The sequence below is a fragment of the Penaeus vannamei genome, chromosome 42 (genome assembly GCF_042767895.1).
Source record: "Penaeus vannamei isolate JL-2024 chromosome 42, ASM4276789v1, whole genome shotgun sequence".
Taxonomy (NCBI): domain Eukaryota; kingdom Metazoa; phylum Arthropoda; class Malacostraca; order Decapoda; family Penaeidae; genus Penaeus; species Penaeus vannamei.
This window is the reverse complement of record NC_091590.1, coordinates 24,343,776-24,358,775: the sequence shown is the minus strand read 5'-3', so window position 1 is coordinate 24,358,775 and position 15,000 is coordinate 24,343,776. Positions and strand designations below refer to the sequence as shown.

Here is a 15,000-nt window from a genome sequence, read left to right as displayed (position 1 = left end):
ACTGTTGTTTGTTCTTCTTACTATTCTTTAGATCCTTTTCTTCTTCTTCACTGTTGTTCTCTCTTCTTCTTTTCTTTTCTTCTTCACTGTTGTCCTCTCTTCTTCTTTTATTTTCTTCACTGTTGTCCTCTCTTCTTTTCTTTTCTTCTTCACTGTTGTTTGTTCTTCTTACTATTCTTTCGATCCTTTTCTTCTTCTTCACCGTTGTTCTCTCTTCTTCTTTTCTTCTTCTTCACTGTTGTCCTCTCTTCTTCTTTTCTTTTCTTCTTCACTGTTGTCCTCTCTTCTTCTTTTCTTTTCTTCTTCACTGTTGTCCTCTCTTCTTCTTTTCTTCTTCTTCACTGTTCTTCGTTCTTCTTACTATTCTTTCGATCCTTTTCTTCTTCACTGTTGTTCTCTCTTCTTCTTTTCTTCTTCTTCACTGTTCTTCGTTCTTCTTACTATTCCTTTGATCCTTTTCTTCTGTTGTTTTCTTCTTCACTGTTGTTCTTTCTTGCTATTTTTTTAATAATTTTCTTCTTCACTGTTGTCATTTCGTTTTTCTATTTTCCTCTTCTTTTTCTTTCTTTCTTATTCTTCATTCAGTGTGATCATGTTACATGGAAAGTGACTGCCTGTCATTTTCACCGTACAGTGATGGCTATTCACTATATAGTATCACAATATCTCTAAATATGACACCTGTTAATTTCACTTTATGGCTACATTTTCAGTGTCATGTCATGATGGCCAATTTGATGTACAGTGGCATTTTTTTTTCTATGCAATGATTTTTTTTTTACTTATATTAGTCCATCCTTTATGTCACTTCCATCCTTTAACTCACTTCCATCCTTTATTTCCCTTCCATCCTTTATTCCACTTCCATCCCTTATTTCACTTCCATCCTTTATTTCACTTCCATCCTTTATTTCACTTCCATCCTTTATTTCACTTCCATCCTTTATTTCCTTTCCATCCTTTATTTCACTTCCATCCTTTATTCCACTTTCATCCTTTATTTCCCTTCCATCCTTTATTCCACTTCCATCCTTTATTTCCTTTCCATCCTTTATTTCACTTCCATCCTTTATTCCACTTCCATCCTTTATTTCACTTCCATCCTTTATTTCACTTCCATCCGTTATTTCACTTCCATCTTTTATTTCCCTTCCCTTCCATCCTTTATTTCACTTCCATCCTTTATTTCACTTCCATCCTTTATTTCACTTCCATCCTTTATTCCACTTCCATCCTTTATTTCACTTCCATCCTTTATTTCCTTTCCATCCTTTATTTCACTTCCATCCTTTATTTCACTTCCATCCTTTATTCCACTTCCATCCTTTATTTCCCTTCCATCCTTTATTTCACTTCCATCCTTTATTTCACTTCCATCCTTTATTTCACTTCCATCCCTTATTTCACTTCCATCCTTTATTTCACTTCCATCCTTTATTTCACTTCCATCCTTTATTTCACTTCCATCCTTTATTTCCCTTCCATCCTTTATTTCACTTCCATCCTTTATTTCACTTCCATCCTTTATTTCCCTTCCATCCTTTATTTCACTTCCATCCTTTATTTCCCTTCCATCCTTTATTTCACTTCCATCCTTTATTTCACTTCCATCCTTTATTTCCCTTCCATCCTTTATTTCACTTCCATCCTTTATTTCACTTCCATCCTTTATTTCACTTCCATCCCTTATTTCACTTCCATCCTTTATTTCACTTCCATCCCTTATTTCACTTCCATCCTTTATTTCACTTCCATCCTTTATTTCACTTCCATCCTTTATTCCACTTCCATCCTTTATTTCACTTCCATCCTTTATTTCCCTTCCATCCTTTATTTCACTTCCATCCTTTATTTCACTCCCATCCTTAATTTCCCTTCCATCCTTTATTTCACTTCCATCCTTTATTTCACTTCCATCCTTTATTTCACTTCCATCCTTTATTTCACTTCCATCCTTTATTTCACTTCCATCCTTTATTTCACTTCCATCCTTTATTTCACTTCCATCCTTTATTTCACTTCCATCCTTTATTTCACTTCCATCCTTTATTTCACTCCCATCCTTAATTTCCCTTCCATCCTTTATTTCCCTTCCATCCTTTATTTCCCTTCCATCCTTTATTTCACTTCCATCCTTTATTTCACTTCCATCCTTTATTTCACTTCCACCCTTTATTTCACTTCCATCTTTTATTCCACTTCCATCCTTTATTTCACTTCCATCCTTTATTTCACTTCCATCCTTTATTTCACTTCCATCCTTTATTTCACTTCCATCCTTTATTTCACTTCCATCCTTTATTTCCTTTCCATCCTTTATTTCACTTCCATCCTTTATTCCACTTCCATCCTTTTATTTCCTTTCCATCCTTTATTTCCTTTCCATCCTTTATTTCACTTCCATCCTTTTATTTCACTTCCATCCTTTATTCCACTTCCATCCTTTATTTCCTTTCCATCCTTTATTTCCTTTCCATCCTTTATTTCACTTCCATCTGTTATTTCACTTCCGTCCTTCATTTCACTTCATTTCGTTCATCTTATTTTACTTGTTTCCTATGACACACTGAACACTTTTCCCTCATGATGTCTGCCACAGTTTCCACTACATGCTTCAAAGAATGCATTGGTATTCACAAACAAACAAACAAACAATGCACGCAAGATCAGCAAGATTGCAAGACACTCGGTCATTATCGAAGCAGTGGTTTTTATTGGTTTATCTACTTGTTTTTATCTACTTTCTTTTCTCGTCCCTCTTTCGTCTTTCTTTCTTTCTTCTTTCTTCTTGTTTTTTTTTCATTCCGTTTTGTTTTTGTTGTTCTTTTTCTTGTTTTTCTTTCTTCTAATCTTTCTCTCCCACTCCTCGCATTTCAAAATTTTCCCTCCTTCTTCTCTTACTAATCCTTTCTTTATTTCCATTTATTTCGGTATCACTCTTCTTTACCTTCCGTTTCTTTTTCCTGTTTGCTTCCTCCTTGTTTTCTAATTCTTTTCATTTTCTCTTTTCTCCTTTCCTTTTCTTCTTCATGCATTTTTATTTTCATTTTCTCTTTGTATTTAATTTCTATTTTGTTTCGTGTTTTTCCTTCTTTTGCATTTCTTTTCTTCTCTTCCACTCCCTTCGCACTTCTTCTTTCAATCATCAGGAAGTGAAAGAAAGAAGGACCGAAGGGAGAATGAAATAAAAGGAGGAATAACGTAGTAAAAGAAGGAATCACAAAGTAAAAAAGGAAAGAAGAAAATAAAGATTAATAAAAAGATGAAAACAATGAATGAATATAAGAAATAATAAACAAAAGACAGAATGGAACAAGAAACGAACAAAAAGACTGAATGAAGCGAAAGAAATTAATGAAAGAATGAATAAATTGATGGATAAAAGGAATTTAGAGCGAAAAAAAATTAATGGAAGAACGAATAAAGGAGTGAATGAAGCGAGAAAAGAGCAAAAAGAAAGAAATGAAAGTAGGAACAATAGTGAATGAAGCGAGAGACGAGCGAGGGAAAGAAATGAAAAGAGGAATAATAGCGTGAATGAAGCGAGAGACGAGTAACTAAATGAAAGAAGGAATAATAAAGTAAATGAAGCGAGAGACGAGAAACTGAATGAAAGAAGGAATAATAGCGTGAATGAAGCGAGAGACGAGAAACTGAATGAAAGAAGGAATAGAAGTCAGGAATGCGCGAGTCCCCCCCCCCCCCCACCCCCCCACCCCCCTGAGCCAACGCGACGTGTGGGATCCTTGTCGCATTCTCTCGCACTTTCCTTTACTCCTTGTACCTTCATTCGCTTCAGTTTTATCTGTTTTGTTTTTCTCTTTATTCTTTAAATTTTTGATTACATGCCTTTTTATTCTCTTTTTATTCTGTTTTTTTTGTGTCTTTGTTTATTTTATTTTCTATTCTAATGTTTCTATTTTCTTGTTTTTACTTTTTATTACTGTTGTTTCTCGTTTTCTTTTTTTATCTATCAATCTACCACACACATCTATCACACACATCTATCTATACCCACATCTACCACACACATCTATCTATACCCACATCTACCACACACATCTATCTATACCCACACCTATCTACCACACACATCTATCTGTACCCACATCTGTCTATACCCACATCTATCTATACCCACATCTATCTATACCCACATCTATCTATACCCACATCTATCACACACATCTATCTATACCCACATCTATCTATACCCACATCTATCTATACCCACATCTACCACACACATCTATCACACACATCTATCCATACCCACATCTATCTATACCCACACCTACCACATACATCTATCTATACCCACATCTGCCACACACATCTATCTATACCCACATCTATCACACACATCTATCTATACCCACATCTATCTATACCCACATCTACCACACACATCTATCTATACCCACATCTACCACACCCATCTATCTATACCCACATCTGTCTATACCCACATCTATCACACACATCTGTCTATAAACACATCTATACCCACATCTATCTATACCCACATCTATCTATACCCACATCTATCTATACCCACATCTATCTATACCCACATCTATCTATACCCACATCTATCTATACCCACATCTATCTATACCCACACCTATCACACACATCTATCTATACCCACATCTATCACACACATCTATCTATACCCACACCTATCACACACATCTATCTATACCCACACCTATCACACACATCTATCTATACCCACATCTATCTATACCCACATCTATCTATACCCACATCTATCTATACCCACATCTATCTATCACACACATCTATCACACACATCTATCTATAACCACATCTATCAGACACATCTATCTATACCCACAGCTATCTATACGCACATCTACCACACACATCTATCTATACCCACATCTATCTATACCCACATCTATCTATACGCACATCTACCACACACATCTGTCTATAAACACATCTATACCCACATCTATCTATACCCACATCTATCTTTACCCACATCTATCTTTACCCACACCTACCACACACATCTATCACACACATCTATCTATACCCACATCTATCACACACATCTATCTTTACCCACATCTATCTATACCCACATCTATCTATACCCACATCTATCTATACCCACATCTATCACACACATCTATCTATACCCGAACCTATCACACACACCTACCACACACATCTATCTGTACCACATCTATCTATACCCACATCTACCACACACATCTATCTATGCCCACCCAAAGTCACACACAGCGATTACAGGTGTTCAGCCAAATCGCCCCAGACAGCTTAGCCAAGTTTCTTAGCCATTTACCGAGAACCGAACATTTTTGGAATTTCACGAAAGAGAATGAAATGCCCAGAACGGAGTCTTGACGTAACAGCACAGCAGCAAAGACGTTATAAAGCTTCTGTTGAAACGTTAAGTGTTAAGAGAAACGGTCTTTAAACGTTGTTCACACTAGGAAAAAATGTAATGGATATATAAAATGTTTTAGAAAAACAACAACATAAAATTGAATATGTGGTGTGGATTTAGGTCACGAAGACATATCTGAATTGTTTTCAGTGTCTATTGGTGTCTATCTATCCATTTATCAAGCTGTATGTTTATCTATTTAGTTATGTCTATCTATTCATCTATCTGCCAATCTATTTGCATATCTCTGTTTACCTGTTTACTAATATATTTGTCAATCACTCAATCGTTTTTTTTTATCATTCTATTTATTTACATATTTATGTACTTATCTACCTACTTCTATATTTCTCAGGTCACCCCTTTATCCATTTATCAATTTCTCTATTTATTTATCTATCACACATTCCTTCTATCTACGAATTAACATTTAATTTTCATTTCTCTCGCATTTATAACTTATTTGTCTACTTATCTACCTATCCATAAATCTACTACTCTATCTCTCTCTTCTCTTATCTCTCACTATCTCTGTTTACTTATCCCTCTATCCATCCATCTGCTTACCACCCACATCCATTCTAAATTTTCCCACATATCCATCTATCTACACCAACTTCGCCACATACCACATACTGGCATCTACAAGGCCGACTGTACAGCTATGTAGGTCACTTCCTTATACTTAACATTCTCTGACAGGTTTACAACGTGTTTGAGACCGATATATATATTCCTTTTTTGCATGTGTTAGAAAGTTTTAGTTTTTTTTTAAATGGTTTATTACTGATAAATCTGGTAAATATTTTATTTATTTTTAAGGATTTATTACTGATAAATCTGTTTTTTTAAATATATTTGTTTAATTTACGTCGTATTTTTGTTTTGTTTTGTTTTGTTTGATGTCAATTTCGTTCAGGTATTGTTTCGGTTTGCTTCTTTTTTAAGCCTTCATTTTTTGAAAATAAATTAGATAAGTAAAGATAAGTAATATATTAGATAAGTAAAGTATCATTTAATTGCAACCTTTTCTACGAGTTTGAATATAGAAAAGAATGTCTAATCGTATTCAATCGACATAAAATTTCAAAACCAGACATATCAGTTACCACATATCAAAAAAAAAAAAAAAAAAAAGATAAATAGATTAAAAAATAAAAAAATAAATGAAGAAAGATATACACACACCAAAAAAACGTTAATTACATCCTCAATTTTCAAAAGGTAACTCCCCTTAAAATACAGCCAATGCCTTACAAAATAAGATTTAAAAAAGTTTCTCCTTCCATAAATCATCTGTCAGAAGCAGGTGTCTTGCCCAAATTACTGAACTTGTATATATACCTGTCTCCTGCCGGCTCCGTAAGTCAACGCGAGCCCAGTTTAGGCCGAGAGTGAAATAGATTTGGAAATAGATCTCTATCTTTAGGCATCTAATTGATTGGATATTTTATGTTAAATGATAGAAGTGTTCTTAATTTTTTTTTCAGATTTCTTTCGCATAAAGATGTAAAGATGGGTATTTTACTTGGTTTCTGATCTTCAGGGAATGAAATAGACTTTATATATGTGTGTTTATACATACACACACACACACACACACACACACACACACACACACACACACACACACACACACACACACACACACACACACACACACACACACACACACACATATATATATATATATATATATATATATATATATATATATATATATATATATATATATATATATATATATATATATATATACTTACACATACACATCCATATATTATCTATTTCCTTCATATTGATAGTATTCTGTCTGAATGTGTGTATGTGTCTGCTTTTGCGTGAATGCTTGCGTGCGTACGCGTATGTATGCTTTCACGCCCGTATATGCATGTGTTTAGTGCCCCCCCACCCCCCCGGCCTCCTACAGTGTGTGTCTAAAACTGTGTGCGTTTGTGAGCGTGGGAAGGTGTGTGTATGTGTTGAGGTGTGCTTGTGGGAAGGTGTGTGTATGTGTTGAGGTGTGCTTGTGGGAAGGTGTACATATGTGTTGAGGTGTGCTTGTGGGAAGGTGTACATAAGTGTTGAGGTGTGCTTGTGGGAAGGTGTACATATGTGTTGAGGTGTGCTTGTGGGAAGGTGTACATATGTGTTGAGGCGTGCTTGTAGGAAGGTGTACATATGTGTTGAGGTGTGCTTGTGGGAAGGTGTGTGTATGTGTTGAGGTGTGCTTGTGGGAAGGTGTACATATGTGTTGAAGTGTGCTTGTGGGAAGGTGTACATATGTGTTGAGGTGTGCTTGTGGGAAGGTGTGTGTATGTGTTGAGGTGTGCTTGTGGGAAGGTGTGTGCATGTGTTGAGGTGTGCTTGTGGGAAGGTGTACATATGTGTTGAGGTGTGCTTGTGGGAAGGTGTACATATGTGTTGAGGTGTGCTTGTGGGAAGGTGTACATATGTGTTGAGGTGTGCTTGTGGGAAGGTGTACAAATGTGTTGAGGTGTGCTTGTGGGAAGGTGTACGTATGTGTTGAGGTGTACATATGTGTTGAGGTGTGCTTGTGGGAAGGTGTACGTATGTGTTGAGGTGTACATGTGTTGAGGTGTGCTTGTGGGAAGGTATACATATGTGTTGAGGTGTGCTTGTGGGAAGGTGTGTGTATGTGTTGAGGTGTGCTTGTGGGAAGGTGTGTGTATGTGTTGAGGTGTGCTTGCATGCGCGCACGTGCGGCTGCTTGCATTCTTCCTGTGACGTATCCGCCTGCCTTTCTGAATGCCTTACGAGATCTGTCATGACGTGAAGATAGTACGCTAAAGGCATACACGTCAATGCTCTCCATTTTGCACTCTCTCTTTTTAAACAACGAATGCACTTTGTATAAAGAAGAAGAAGAAGAAGAAGAAGAAGAAAAAGAATACGCTTGCATTATATTCTCGAAAATCTTTTTTTTTCTTCTTTCTTCGCTTCTCTTTTTCGTCCATTCTTTCTCTCCTTCCCTTCATTCTCCGCCACCCTTTCTTCTTCTTCTTCCTCCCCGTCCTTCCCTTCCCACTTTTCCACACCAATCCCCACTTCCTCCTCCTCCTCCTCCTCCTCTTTCTCTTCCTCCTCCTCCTCCTCTTCTTCTTTCTCCTCCTCCTCCTCCCCCTCCTCTTCTTTCTCCTCCTCCTCCTCTTCCTCCTGGTCCTCCTCCTCCACATCCTCCTCCTCCTCCTCCTGGTCCTCCTCCACCTCCTCCACCTCCACCTCCCCCTCTTCCTCCTCCTCCTCCTCTTCCTCCTCCTTCCTCTTCTTCCACCTCCCCCTCCTCTTCCTCCTCCTCCTCCTCTTCCTCCTCCTTCCTCTTCTTCCTTAAATACTAATCGCAAAAAAACCTGTTTACTAGCAGATATATAGAATTATTTGTCCTGGCATTGGCTTGAGGGCGTGCGTGCCAAGGTCAGGAAGCGAATGAGAAGAGAAGAAGAAAGGAAGAGGATGTTACAGATAGCGTTACCTCCTGGCTCTTCGTCTGCCCAGAGTTTTAGAGATAGAGCCAGTGACTTTTATAGAGCCAGAGCTAGTGTCTTTTATAGAGCCAGAGCTAGTATTTTTATAGAGCTAGAGCTAGTATCTTTTATAGAGCTAGAGCTAGTATTTTTTTTAGAGCCAGAGCTAGTATTTTTATAGAGCCAGAGCTAGTATCTTTTGTAGAGGTAGAGCTAGAATTTTTTTTATAGAGGTAGAGCTAGTGTACTTTTATAGAGATAGAGCTAGTGACTTTTATAGAGCTGGAGCTAGTATCTTTTATAGAGCTGGAGCTAGTGTCTTTTATTGAGTTGTAGCTAGTATCTTTTTATAGAGCTAGATCTAGTGTCTTTTATAGAGCTAGAGCTAGTATCTTTTATAGAGCTAGAACTAGTGTCTTTTATAGAGCTAGAACTAGTATCTTTTTAGAGCTACAGCTAGTGTCTTGTGAGATGGAGCTACTATTTTTCATAGATATATAGTCATGAGGACAAAGAGGAAAGTTTTTCTATTTTTTCCTTCTATAACTCGAAAAGAAGAAAGAGAGAGAGAGAGAGAGAGAGAGAGAGAGAGAGAGAGAGAGAGAGAGAGAGAGAGAGAGAGAGAGAGAGAGAGAGAGACAGACAGACAGACAGACAGACAGACAGGCAGACAGAGAGAGAGAGAGAGAGAGAGAGAGAGAGAGAGAGACAGACAGACAGAGAGAGAGACAGAGAGAGAGAGAGAGAGACAGAGAGAGTGAGAGAGAGAGAGAGCGAGAGAGAGAGAGAGAGAGAGAGAGAGAGAGAGGGAGAGAGAGAGAGAGAGAGAGAGAGAGAGAGAGAAAGATAGATAGACAGATAGAGAGAGAGAGAGAGAGAGCATCATAAGAGTATACACCCAGTAATAATCTTTAGAGTTAAAACTAGTTCTAGACATAAACACGAGAGAGTACTAGAGTAGACACAGAGTTAGAGGGAATGCACCTTCATTTCTCACTTCTTTCCCAAACGCCCAAACACTTTACTAAACTTAATGCACAGAGCTAACACGTGTTCTTAAGCCTCCGCCCTCCCTCCCTCCCCCACCCACACAACCCACCCCAATTCAAATCCCTCACTCGCTATATTTTTTGTTTTGTTTTTATTTTCTTTTGTTTTAGCTCCAGTTACCGTTTTTTTTTATTTGTCTTGTTTTTCTTATTTTTTTACGTAGCCTTTCTCTTTGTTTCTGTCTCTTGTGTTTTCTATTTATCTTCGCTTTATCTCTTTTTTTTCTTTCTTTCTCACTGTCTTTTTCTTGTTTTGTCACTCTCCTTCTCCCAAGTCCCTTCCTCTCTATTTATTTATCTCTTTTTCAGTCTCTCAATTTCTTACTCCCTCTCTTTCTATCAATCTATATTTGTCCATCTACCAATTTATCTATCTATCTATACATCTATCTATACGTTTCTATCTCTGTCTGACAATGCATATATTTCTAATACTATCTATCTGTTTATATCTATTTATCTGTCTGTCTATATATCTATGTATCTCTCTGTTTCCCCACCCCCCTTTCTCTCTCTCTCTCTCTCTCTCTCTCTTTCTCTCTCTCTCTCTCTCTCACTTTCTTTCAGTCAGTCTCTCTCTCTCTCTCTCTCTCTTTCTCTCTCTCTCACTTTCTTTCAGTCAGTCTCTCATCAGCCTCACCTGCCTCCCTCATTTTCCATTTCCCAATCAACCTGTTAACAGATGTTAGGGTTTGATCTCACGTGTTATTTTGCATTTGGCTTTGTTCCCAGCATAAGAGCCTTCTGTACATCTGTTTTCTGTTATTACGTGGAGATGGCAAGGTACATTTGGCATGCTGTTGGCTTTTAGATAATGTTTAAAATTTTTTTGTTTTTTTTTCTCTCTCTCTCTCTCTTTTTTTTTTTTTTTTTTTTTTTTTTTTAAATACATCGCATAAACAAACACATAAACCCGCATGGATATACACGTTCATATAAATCACACTTAAAAAGATGTGCACTCACATGCTCACACATATACACACGCTTACACGCACACACGCAGATACGTATCAATACACATAACAAAAGCAGAAAAAAACATAAAAAACACGATATGAAAGGACAGAACAAACACGAACACACATACACACAAACAAACACACATATACGCATTAATGCACATAACAAACGCAAAAGAACTAAAAAGTAAGAATCATAATAAGAAAGCACAATACGAACACGCACACGCACGAACACACACACACAGAAACACACACACACACACACACACACACACACAGAAGCCAGCAAACAAGAAGAGCCACCCAACTTGGCAGCCACGCCCACTCACACAAAAATCCTCCCCTCCCCCCCCCTCCACACACACACACACGCGTGTACTAAAATGACCAACATAATACCAACGAAATATTATCAGACGCACCTTATATTCGCCAACTGGATCCTGTGGCCAAGAATGCTTTTATCTTATATAATTGCACAACATTCGAGTGTTTTCGACGCTGCAGCTTCGAAAACCGCGAAAACACCATCAATAATTTTCAGCAAATTTACAACGAATATCCTTTTTTTTTTCATTTTAATCATTTTCTCTCTCCTTCTCTTCCCCTCGCCCTCACGCCCACCCCCTCATACTCACGCCCACCTCCTCATCTTCATCCTCACGCCCACCCCCTCACCCTCATGCCCACCCCCTCACCCTCACGCCCACCCCCTCCTCCTCATCCTCACGCCTACCCCTCACCCTCACGCCCACCCCCTCACCCTCACGACCACCCCCTCACCCTCACGCCCACCCCCTCATACTCACGCCCACCTCCTCATCTTCATCCTCACGCCCACCCCCTCACCCTCACGCCCACCCCCTCATACTCACGCCCACCTCCTCATCTTCATCCTCACGCCCACCCCCTCACCCTCATGCCCACCCCCTCACCCTCACGCCCACCCCCTCCTCCTCATCCTCACGCCTACCCCTCACCCTCACGCCCACCCCCTCACCCTCACGCCCACCCCCTCACCCTCACGCCCACCCCCTCACCCTCAAGCCCACCCCCTCACTCTCATCCTCACGCCCACCCACTCATCCTCACGCCCACCCCCTCATCCTCATCCTCATGCCCACCCCCTCACCCTCACGCCCACCCCCTCCTCCTCACCTCACGCCCACCCCCTCCTCCTCCTCCTCACGCCCACCCCCTCACCCTCACGCCCACCCCCTCACCCACACGTCACACCCACCCCCTCACCCACACGCCCACCCCCTCACCCTCACGCCCTCATCCTCATCCTCATGCCCACCCCCTCATCCTCACGCCCACCTCCTCATCCTCATCCTCACGCCCACCCACTCATCCTCACGCCCACTCCCTCCTCCTCACCCTCACGCCCACCCCCTCACCCTCACGCCCACCCCCTCACGCCCACACGTCACACGATTGCATCATTTTTGTCAAGCGGCTCCGTGGCGCTGTCACTCTCGGCAAACGTCACATTTGCGTCACTTTGAGATAGATTGATGTTACGTCGCCTTTATTACGTTCCGCTGTGTTACGTTTCGTTATGAATTGTCTCCGTCAGGTTCTTACATTGCTTATCGTATGTATGTATGTATATCATGTACGTATTTATGAATTGTCTCCGTCAGGTTCTTACATAGCTTATCACATGTATGTATATATATATCATGTACGTATTTATGAATTGTCTCCGTCAGGTTCTTACATTGCTTATCATATGTATGTATATATATATCATGTACGCGAATTTAACATAAATTCAGGTAATTATGATGATTTTCATGATAATTACTTTATTATTAACAATAATGATGATAATTATGAGGATAATGAAAATGATAATAATAATAAAATGATAATTATAATGAGGTTGTTATATTACGGGCTTAAGTATAAAACAAAGTGCTTTATAACAGAAAATAAAGGAAACCACTAACTTTCAAATGACCATCTCATTTGAAATTTGATTTTGTTGCAAATACGGAATAGGCTTCGCATCTAAATTACATTGACCTTAAAATACAAAAAAAAAAAAAAAAAAAAAAAAAAAAAAAAATAAATAAATAAATAAATAAATAAATAAATAAATAAATAAAATAAAAATCTCAACCTGCGTCATGAACATCGAAGAAAAATGGCGGCTAAGCATCCCCAAAGTTCATCTTACAGGAAGAGCGAATATTTTTAGAGCGGTTTCAGATCTGAAGGAGGAGAGCCTTCTAGCTGATTCCTCTCTCTCTGCCGCTTTACAGCATCTTCTCACTAATCTTTACAACGTTGGATTCATTACTTGTATATCACTCTCAATTAGGATTTTTTTTCTTCATTTCGTGTTATTTTTTTATCTCTCTTTTCATCAGTCCGTTTGTTTCTGTCAATTTTCGTTTGTATTATTATACATCATCCATACAATAACCCGTATAATAGACACATAATGAATGAAAACAAAAATTCTCTATTGTCAAAAAAAAAAAAAAGAAAAAAAAGAAAAAAAAAAGGAAATTTTCTTACTTCCACCTCCATGCCCTTTCTTGGCAGAGGAAAACGTGCACTTCAGAGCCATATGCCAGCGAGAGGTACAACTGCCTCCTCTGTGCATTCAAGCAGCAAGAAACGTAGATAAACTTTTTTAAAAATGCGTTTTGGAAAATTTGTATAACTTCAAAGTATAACGTAATAATGCTAATTGATGTTTTTTGCATCTATTTCTTTGTATACTTATTTCCGTGTAAGATAACATCACGTGACATTTTTTTTCTAGCAATTTCTATAGTATATTCATGTATCATAGCATAAATATAACTGAGATATCGTGACATATGCATAGTAATAAAGTCTTTCTTCCTTTATACGTATATACCGTAGATATATCAAAACCTTAGTAGACATATAACAGTCAGATATACTTTTCTATAAAAGAACAAAGTGAAAACAGCGGTAACTAAAATAGCTGCAACGTTTTTTTCGAATTCTCCATCGTGCATTTCTGTATAAGTCAATATTGAGCAAAAGCTGTAAGAGGAAATGTAAACAGCTATATCGACATAGCTTGACAAGGAGGGAGGTGTGTTAGCCAGCGTTTGGCACGTTCATATGACACTTTCTTCTCATCAGTCGATGTGGGTGATGTCAGGATGGTGAGTGATGAATTGCGTAAATATGTGGTGAATTGGGATTTTTTTTAATGTGGTTTTTGATGGTTTTTGGATGAATATTGGTGAATTATTTTGGGGTTTCTAATGAGCAAATTCCTTGAATGAGGATGATTTTGAAGATGAATTTTCAGTGATTCTGGCGATGAATCTAAACGGAAAAAAGAGGTCATAAGGATGGTCTTTGGTCGTAAACCGGCCCAGGACCTTGGAGATACTTTGAGCCACCAAGGGAACAGGGAGATCCGAGCTCGCGGCTGCTGAACGAAGGAAACATCACAAGCTGAATCCTCGACCGCACATCAAGCCTCTTAACACGGCAGGAAGTAACGAAGATTAAACAAATGTCTCACTTTTCAACAAACTCCTTTCGTAAAATAGTTACTTTTTTTCTTCTTGTCACAGTAGACATTTTTTTTTTTTAAATTCCCGTTGGTATTTTCTTATTTTTTTCTATTATTCTTTTAACCAATGAACTCTTGATTTCCCGATTCTCCTCCTCGGTCGCGTCCCGACGTCCCTCCCCCGCGGCACTCACTCTGATCCCGACTCAGCTTGAGATCGCGTCTTCTCACCTCGGCTCTCGCTCACACATACAAGCGATGCCACACGTCCCTCTGGCTTTAGCGGGCTCTTCAAAGGCACTGTGGTTCTCACTGTCTCACTGTAAGCACTGCGACAAGAGGGGGATCCTTTGGGCGCGGCGAGGTCCTTGGCGCCGGAGGGGAACGGGGTCAGCTGTGACTTTCGACTTCGCAGGCAGCTCGGGGGTCGCCTCGAAAGGTCCTGGGCCGGCTTGGGCAAAGAAGAAGGAAAGACCTTGACCTTTTTTTTCTTCAACGGGAGGGAAGGAGACTTACCTTTTCCCTCTCTCTCTCTCGGGGGAGG

General features: G+C 39.0%; 1 protein-coding gene across 1 annotated transcript in view; it reads right to left on the bottom strand.

The window, feature by feature from the left end:
- LOC113821504 (uncharacterized) overlaps nt 1–15,000 on the bottom strand; it is a 108,186-nt gene that overhangs the window by 92,996 nt on the left and 190 nt on the right. The gene's annotated exons all lie outside the window — the stretch shown is intronic.